Raw genomic sequence first — 10,091 nt, 5'->3', positions numbered from 1 at the left:
GCGATGGCATCTTAACATCACACGTATCATTATCAAGCGGCATCAACTTGCACAAGGCGACGCTTCCGTCGTCCCCGCGCCAGTGAGCAGGGTCACAGTGAAGAAGATAGGGGAGATCAAACCGCTCCTGGACCCTTGAGTTCCTTGTAATGATGTTATTAGTTGAGTCGAGAATGGTCTTGAACGAACCTGCCATGTTAGCCGAGGTGATGACGTCGCACCGATCAATGAGTTCCTCCACCGCATCATCATTCAGATCGGGGCAAGAATAACGGGGTCGTTTCTGGCCTGTTCCCTCCATGGAGAAGACGATCGAACAATAGCAGAAGGAAGGGTGAAGGCAAATGGAGGACGGAGGAAGAGCGTGCGACAACCATTCCAAATCGAGAGGGAAAGGCGAAGAGTCGGTGGACGGTTGCCACGATACACGAAGAGGCGCCCTGGCCTACATAGACGTCCATTCGGAAATTGTTCGAAAGGACTCACCGTCGTCTCACTGACATGTTGGAACAGGACCACATGGAAGTTCAGTACTCTATATCTAGATCAGACCTGTTACTTTGCTCTGAATGTTGAACTTTCCATTTGAACGTATGGAATGCGCTGTTATTTTTTTTTAATTGGGTTGTATTTGTCCGCCACGGGTTTAGAGGCTGACTTGTGGGCCTACCAGGTTGACGCGTACACAATTAGGAGATGATTGTACGTGGAGAGGATGACAACAGGACCCACCAAGGTCATGGCGGTATGCAAGTAAGTGCCTCCTTATTTCAAGCCAATAAAAAATGGCTCATCCTAATGGATTTCTGACATCTGGGTCCCATGCCATTGTCAACGTAGTCAATAAACGAGAGAATTGCACAATGAGCGGCTGACACCAAGGACCTAGCAGCTCGCCCAGTTATTTTTGTTTTGGGTTAATTTGATAAATGCCACTCCAAATCTGGTGATTTTAAGAAATGCCACTGCAATTTCCAAACATTGAAAAATGCCATTTCATGCCATTTCCAGTGGCATTTTTCGAAGTCTGGAGTGGCGTTTTTCAAAGTTTGCAAAAAATGCAGTGGCATTTTTCAAAGTTTGCAAAATTGTAGTGGCATTTTTCAAAGTTTGGAAATTGCACTGGCATTTTTATGAATCGCCATAATTGGAGTGGCATTTATCTAATTTGTTTTTGAGACGGAAGCAGGGTGTCAACTGGGCTGTGCGAGGCACCCTGGCCTGTCTAGACAACCTTTTCTTTTATGTTTACCACAGACCAGCCCAGTAGTTTTTTCTTTCTTTCTAAAAATGGCTAGCCCGATTTTTTGTGATTTATCAAGTAAGTCGCTTTGTCAAGTCTGTTGGGCTGCAAATCTTCAAGACGAGGAGAGCTTCATTCGGTTGGCCGAGAAAATGGCCTATCAGCAATGAGAAATGGGTTGTACATTGTTAAAACACATCAAACCGGCAATTAGTTTCAAATTTCATTTTTTATTTCGAGATATTAAATTGCATTGATTTTTATGCATGGAAAATTTGTTGGATTTTATATTGATATACATTTATTTCTAAAATCAGTTTGAAAGTGACTTGAAATTTCGGGATTAAAAACAATTCGGACCGCATCGAAATATGCAAAATTTCATATAATTTTTTAACTGTGGCCACAATATGGGTTGTAATGCTAACAAAAAGAATATGGGCTCCAAAAAAACCATTAAGAATTAGCAAATGAGCTGTAAATTATTAGAAATAATGGCAGATGGGTTGTACGATGTTTTCCCAAGATTTGAGGCTTTCCTAAAAAAGGTTGACGCACAAGCAGTGACTGTTGGATGTCCATCCGACAACCATCGTGCTTCTTCAATCTCTGTTCTTTCTACTCCAGCCGCTCAAACAAGAGCCGGCGGGACTGCCTGCTCCCTCCTCCCACAGCCGGTTGTGCTGCCGGGCAGGCCTCACCACCCCACCGTACTCCCATCGCTGGCCTAGCCATCCCTCTACTCAGCCACACCTGTTGTTATTCTCCAGCGATGGTAGACGAACCAGTAAACCCTCGTACTCCCCTCCGCGTGGGAAACAACTGCTGAGTCTTCCCTGGCTCCGTATCATTCCCTTCGCCTCGCACTACTAGGAAAAAGGCTATAGATGAAATTGACACTAATGGCGCACCAGACATGTGGTGTGCCACTACTATATACTAATGGCGCACCATGTGTTGGTGCGCCATTAGTAACAAGATTTTTTTAATTTTTTTCAAAACTAGTAATGGTGCACCACATCCACGGTGCGCCATTAGTAAAAAAATTCATTTTTTTGAATTTTTTTTATTTTTTCAAAACTAGTAATGGCGCACCAGGGGATAGTGCGCCATTACTAGTTAAACTAGTAATGGCGCACCACATCCACGGTGCGCCACTAGTAATTTTTTTCAATTTTTTTTATATTTTTCGAAAACTAGTAATGGCGCACCGTGGGATTGGTGCGCCATTACTAGTTCAACTAGTAATGGCGCACCACTCCCACGGTGTGCCATTACTAACTTGGTCCAAAAATTCCCTCGCATGCACCCCCCTGTGGATCGCCTTTTCAGTTTTAAAAAAATAAAAGAAAATGATGAAAATGTCAAAAAAAATAAAAGAAAATAAGTTTCCAATGTGATATGTGGTCTAGTTGTTGGGAAAATTTACAAATATGAATTTCGACTTTATTTACAAAATCTCTCTACAATTTGTAAAATGGGCATAACTTTTGCATACGAACTGGGATTAAAAAGTTTTCTATATGAAAAATCATCTATTCGAAAAGTTACATCCGAATTTAATCAGGGGAACCCCGTTAAACATTTTTCAAAATCCTCAAAAACCTAACAAAAAAGTTACGGGGCTTTTAAGATCTGGAGGCAAAAAAATTCAAAAAATTTCAAACTTACTAGTGGCGCACTGTATGCTACGTGCGCCACTAGTAACAGAAAAAAATTAGTTTCGATTTTTTTTGGGAATTGTTTTTCAAAATATGATACGTAATATGAACGGAAGTTTGAAATATTTTTTCAAAATTTTATCACACTCATGAACATGAACATAGTCCTAAACATCAACAAGGTTTAATAGGATTGATATGCTAGATATATCAACAAGTGCCTGTGAAGTGAGCTGGTGCTGGGGTTGGATAGAACTCTGAAGTTAAGCGTGCTTGGGTTGGAGTAGTGTGAGGATGGGTGACCTTTTGGGAAGCTTGACCATGGAGTGTGATTTGACCTGACATTAAGCATATTGACCCGAGATTAAGCCATAGTGACCCGAGATTAAGAAAAAAATAAAAAATGAATTTTTAAAAAAATTCAAAATTTTTTGAATTTTTTTGTTACTAATGGCGCACTTCTATGTGGTGCACCATTACTAAGTCAGATAGTAATGGCGCACCTCTAGGCATACTAATGGCGCACTACAGGTGCGTCATTAGTATCTGGTATACTAATGGCGCTCCAGTGGTGTGCCATTAGTAAAAAATACTAGTGGCGTGGTACTAGTGGCGCACCAGTAGTGCGCCATTAGTAGGCAAAACTGGTGCGCCACTAGTAGGCCTTTTCCTAGTAGTGTCGCTGTCATCCACCGCCCTGGTGCTCTCACCGCGGCGTGGTCAACATGGTCAACGACCGACATGCATCTAAAGTGGACTGTACGTGGAGAAGCTGACAGCTGGGTCCACGGCCACACGCAAGGAAATGCCTCCTTATTACACGCAAAATAATGATTCCTCCACCTGACATCTGGGACCCACCGTAAGAACCTCTGTATTTCACGAAAGAACGTTCCCGTCGTTGATAGCTCAGACCCACCAGTTATATCTTCGAATGCAAGGAAGTGCCTCCTTATTACGCACAAAAAATTGAATACCCCCCCTGCTAGCTGGGACCCAGCATAATGGGAGGCTGACTTGTGGGCCTACTAAGTTGACGGGGATGGAGGGCTTTGTCTACCTAGTCAATATGAACGATTCTATCTCCAGTGACCATACGATGTCCATCCAACAACCGTAGTGCTTCTTCAACCTCTGGTCTTCTTGCTCCAGCCGCCCAAAGCAACACCGGTCGTGCCGCGTGCTCCTGCCTCCTGTGGCCGGCTGTGATGCCGCGGAGGCCTCACCGTCCCCTACTACTCCCACCACTGGCCTGACCATCCCTCTACTCACCCACACCCCCTGTTATTCTGCGGCGATGACAGCCTCACACCACAGCTGAACCAGTGAACCCTCGTACTCCTCTCCGCATGGGCAACCACTGTCGCGTCTTCCCCGGCTCCGCGTCGTCCCCTTCCTAGGCCTCGCCATCGTCCACCGCCCTGGTGCTCTCGGCACGGCGTGGTCAACGTGGTCAAGGAATGACTTCCATCAGAAGAGTACTGTACATGGAGAGGCTGACAGCGGGGTCCACGGGCGCAGCAAGGAAGTGCCTCATTATTACACACAAAATAATTATTCCTCCACCTGATAGCAGGGACCCACCGGACGGGCCACCGTATTTCGTGAAAAAAACATTTCCCCCTGACTGCTGGGATCCACCAGCTACATCTTCGCACGCAAGGAAGTGCATCCATATTACGGGAAAAAAATGATTCGCCCCCTGACTGTTGGGACCCACCATCTACATCTTCGCATGCAAGAAAGTGCCTGACAGTCAGGACCCACCTGGTCGAAGCATACGTAGCGTTGTCATTCTGGTCGCGAACGGTGTACGTGCATACTGGTTGATGTAAGGCACGCACGTGTCGTAGTAGAGGCGCGCACGTAGCATGTACACGTACGTACAGCGGCCAGGGTGCAAGAAAGAAAATACGGCCACATACATACATACGGGCGGGGTCTCAAACACCTACTCGCGCATATGTACGGCCATGGCTCGTGTACATGGCTGGATCGGAACGGAGAAGCTGCGCTGTCGTCGTGATCATGGGGAGGCAACAGGCTAGGTCAGAATGGAATGCATCTTCGTGTTCCTCAGGAGCTAGCCGGCTTGGACAGAACAGCCGATGGAAACAAGGCATGGCGTACCGCTGAACGGAGGAAACGGCCTTGTGTTCGACCGGCCATGGTGGAAACGGGATCCTGTTCATCGGGAGGAGTCTGGTGTACCGCAAAACAGAGGAAACGCACCTCCTACAGTGGAAACGGGGTCCTGTTGATCAGGAGGGGTGTGGCATACCGCAAAACAGAGGAAATAGACTTATGTTGGAGCGCTACGGTCGAAACGGGGGTCATGTTCATCGGGAGGGGTGTGGCGCACCGCAAAACGGGACTCCACGGGATACTGTTCATCTTCACCGTCGACTACCTCCACGGGCTACTATTCATCCACCGTCGACTGCCTCCACGGGTTCCTGTTCATCCACCGTCGACCTCCTCCAGCCTCCACCTGTGACTCTTCATCCACGGGCTCCTGTTCATCCAGCCTCCACCGCTCCTCCATGGGGTCCTGTTCATCCACCGGCTCGATTGATTGGGGTATTGTTCATCTAGCGGCAACGTCTTCTACTTCCACGGGGTCCTGTTCATCCAACCCCCCACCAGGAACTGTTCATCCAAACCCCCTCAACAATGCTCACTGTTCATCAAGGGAAGGAGGCAGCAGTATTCGATCGGCTTTAGTTTGCAGCAGTAGTGAATGAATCACTCGGAATCAGTTAACAGCAAGGGATCGATCGATCGCTCGAGTTCAGTAATGCATAGCCTGCAGTGCAATCGCTCGGGTTGAGTTAGAGCCCAACGCCTCGCTTGGGTTCAGTTAGAGCCCAATGCCTCTCACACACGCACGAGAGAAACACGCATCGCTCGGCCCCCGACCACCCACCATAACCAGGAACTCACCGATATTTTCCTCGCCCTCACTTCTACCATGGTTTTTTCCGTCATGGACGGACCAAAGAATGTCATGCAGCTACGTCTCCAGCCCACCCAGGACGAAAAGCCCATTTTCTCTCATGATTTTTGTCATAGAAGTAGGACCCCACCACATCTATGATGATATTGGGTTTTGTCACAATTATCGTCATAGAAGTGTCATAACCATGGCAGGAAAAAAATCATTCGGCCCAAAATGTCACGGATGTGTCTTTTTTTTGTACTGCTCGCCGAACCCGAGGAACAAGAGACACAACAGTTTATACTGGTTTGGGCCACCATTGCGGTGTAATACCCTACTCCAGTGTGGTGTGGTGGATTGCCTTGTAGGCTGGGGATGAACAAGTACAAGGGAAGAACAGCCTCCTAAGGAGAGGTGTTCTTGAGCTCGATGAGCTTGTGTGGTTGGGGATGATCTAAATGATCCCCCCTTCCTATGGTGGTGGCTAGCCCTATATATAGAGGCCCAGGTCCTCTCCCCAAATATGAGGTGGCAAGGGATCCCACAACGGCCAATTTGAAGGGGGACAATGAGTACAAGTTATCCTGACAAAAGGTGGTCTTCGCCTGCCAATGGCTTTGGTGGTGACACCATCGTGGGCTTCGTGATGACCTCCGTCTTGCCGTCCTGCTGGTCTTGTTCTCGTTGCACCGATATGGAAACCTTTGCCTGATGCCTCGGGACCCCTCGCCTGTGCCTGCCTCTTTAGCACCAAAGAGGAATCTGGCACTCTATGCTCGCTAGCACCCGCCTGGCCTTGGTCGTCATGGCTCATGTCACAGAAACCTCATGAGGTGCCCCTCGCCTTGATCTCTCCGCTCGTCATGAGCCGGCCTAGTGAGGCTGCCCCTAAGGAGGTCTTGTGTCGTCCTCCTCAAGAGGCTTGGCCCCTCGTGAGGGTCTTGAGTGTTGGTTGGTGAAGATGGGTCGTACCAGGCCACTGGTGGAGCCACACCCTAGGCCGCAGGTAGGCAAGTCTGGGTACCCGCATTCCTAGGACGCCAACAAGTACATACTAATATCTTCCCATGGATGATACAGAATTGGAAGGGGCATATAAAGGCCATGAGATTGAGCTTTAGACTTAGCTTTGCAACATGTAGAACAACGGGTGGTGAAGCGTGAGACGTCGCGGGACATAAGTAACAAACGAAGAGAAGACTCGGGGATGCAAAGTTTGTTAGCTCTCATAAGATAATCATCTTTGATGTAATAGCATTCCCAATATGTATGCGTCAAACATTTGGCATAAGGAATAGCAAAAGTAGGATCATGCGCATACCAGTCTTTTATGTGCTCAAAGCCTATGGCATTCAATTCAAGTTGAGTAACAAGCATGCATATATGGGAAAGCACATCCGCCACAACATTTTCCTTGCCTTCGATATACTTGATGACATAAGGAAATGACTCAATGAATTCACTCCATTTAGCATGACGTTTGTTTAACTTAGTTTGACCCTTAAGGTACTTAAGCGTTTCATGATCGGTATGAATGATAAATTCATGAGGGCGAAGGTAATGTTCCCATTCACGCAAAACTCGCACTAAAGCATATAGATCTTTGTCATAGATGGGATAGTTGAGTTGCGCTCTGGAGAGTTTCTCACTAAAGTAAGCTATATATGGGGCGCTTCTCTTGTGTTAACACACCTCCTATGCCATTACCACTAGCATCGCAATGAACTTCAAAAGGTTTGTCAAAGTTGGGTAATGCAAGCACAAGAGCATGAGTAAGCAAATTCTTAAGTTCATTAAATGCACTATCTTGACATGGTCCCCAAACAAAAGGTGCATTTTTCTTACTCAAAGAATGCAAAGGTGAAGCAATGGTGCTAAAATCCATCACAAATCTACTATAGAAACTGGCTAAACCAAGAAAACTACGCACTTGTTGCAAGTTGGTTGGTTGGGGCCAAGTTTTAATAGCATTGATCTTAGATTCATCAACATGAACACCTTTAGAAGATACAATGAAACCGAAGAAAACAAGCTTATCAACACCAAAAAGGCAATTGTCCATATTAGCATAAAGGCGCTCTTTTCGGAGGGTTTCCATTGTCTTCTTGCTCTTGTTGAACTTGGGATTCTTGGCGAGGAGGTCGTGGAACTTGAAGATGCACTCGAGCTTGATAGTTCCTCTCTTGAACTTCTTCGCAAAGCGCTTCTCGGTGCTCACAATTTTGCCGGTTGCGCGTGGCTACGGCTTGACTTGAATCTCGGAGGGCATGTTGCACCTTAGGTGCTTGAGCTTCACGTAGTTGTTGTTCTTGACGTTGGGCCTCGACATCTTGTGCATCTTGGTGTTGTCGCGCTCGCTCTTCTTCTTCTTGGTGGCGTTGGCGTTGTTGTTCTCGTGCTTGCGCAAAAGTAGCTTGGTTTTGACGGTGTCGTTGCTCTTGAGAGTCATTTCATGTAGAGGATTGCGGTTTGCTTGACGATCTTGGCGCGCGGCACGTCGAAGAGTATTTGATGTCTGAGTACTTGAGCCGGAGATGGTGTCGTCGGAGTGTCGACTTGAGCGGCTCCGTCTTGAGTTGGACAAAGTGGAAGAAGAGCGGTTGAGAAACAAAGCACAAATCTCGTCCTTTCTTGCATCATTCTCTTGTGTGTGGTTGTCGAGCTTGTTGTCGAAGTAGTCTCTCGTGCGTTGCTCGGAGAGTCGCAAGTCGGTGGCGAGGTTGTCGATGCGTTCGTTCATTGCTTGTTGCTCTTGATGCAACGATCGTTGTGCTCCAAAGAGGTGGCTCTTTGTGACATAGGAGGACATGTCATCGTCTTGCTCGATGAAGAGTGGGTTGGTAGAAGTACTAGGCCTATTCATCATTCCAAACAAAAATGTGAGTGGGAGAAAGAGAATAACTTATACCGAATGTACCTTGACCGATGTTGAAGATGGATCAATGATCACTCAAATGTGGAACAAGGAAATAGCACAATTGGTACCAATTCTTGTCGGTTTCTCACACCTACACAAGTAAAAGCTTATGGTGGAGCTCGGTTAGGATGGTGGCACTAAATTTTATGCAATTGTTAGTGAACTTCAATAATGTTGGAAAAGATTCACAAATTTGCAAATGCAAAAAGTAGACCAATAGCAAGATATGGTACACGGAAACTCACAAACGGATAGATAAAACGGGTCGTGCAACCAAGGAATGAGCAAAAATGTGGAATCCACGAAAATGCTCTTGTTGCACAACACTAGAGAGACGCTAGCACGAGTGCACAATAGGCGGATACGAGACTTGTGCACAACCTACTAAGCAAAACTGCAACAACTTCTATCCCAAGTATGCTCTATGTATGGTATTCCGATGATATGATCCAAGATGATCTAGTATGACAATCTTAATGTAATATGATACTATGGTTCTTGCTTAAAAGCTCTTTGCTTATATTTCCCTTTTTATTGAAAGCTTGTTTGGCTCTTTCTCTTTGGAGCTCTTTTCTCATGCAATGCTTCACGAACCAAAATAGCAATTGTGTACGTGATGGTAACTTTGTGACACAAAAGAGGATACCAAGATATGCACCACGATGATATGGTAAGTATGCAATGTGAAGTATGACCACTAATGTGCACAAGTGACATTGTCGACAATACTCAAAGGCTAGTATCGATGGGTAAGATACAAAAAATTGGGCTATGGTGGTTATCAATGTAATGGCAAGAGTGTATAATGATGGGGTATCACGAAACCAAGAAGAGGTTACCGTTCTTGCTTATGGTATGGTGTCAAAATGGTGGAGTGGTCGTTGTCGATGACTAATCCGTGGCGAAGATGAGCGGTGGTGATGTTGATGTTGAACCGTCCCTAAGTAGCCGAAACACGTAGGAAACGGGAACCGCAACTCAAATTCTCAAAGCAAAATGTGGCAAAATTTTGTCGGAGTGCAAAACGAGTAAGCAATATGGGTTGCGGAAAGCGAGTGTGGTATTGGGGTGTGTATGCGGAAATGGCGGTGAAGAGGTGGTGGTGGCCGAACTGAAATTTTTAGTTTTGCCAGGAAACGTCGGACGTCCAGTGGAGGTCGGATGACCGGCGGTCGTCGGACGTCCGGTAGCTGACGGACGTCTGGTGCCTCGGCAGTTTCGGGCAAGGGATGAATAGCTAGGGTTCATGGTGGATGTGGCAAAATCGGTCAAATCCGGGCGATTTTGTGGATGGAAAAGGTGGGGATGATGGGGGAAAGATAGATCCACTCG

The sequence above is a fragment of the Triticum aestivum genome, chromosome 6A, assembly GCF_018294505.1.
Source record: "Triticum aestivum cultivar Chinese Spring chromosome 6A, IWGSC CS RefSeq v2.1, whole genome shotgun sequence".
Taxonomy (NCBI): domain Eukaryota; kingdom Viridiplantae; phylum Streptophyta; class Magnoliopsida; order Poales; family Poaceae; genus Triticum; species Triticum aestivum.
Note: the sequence above shows the minus strand (reverse complement) of the source record.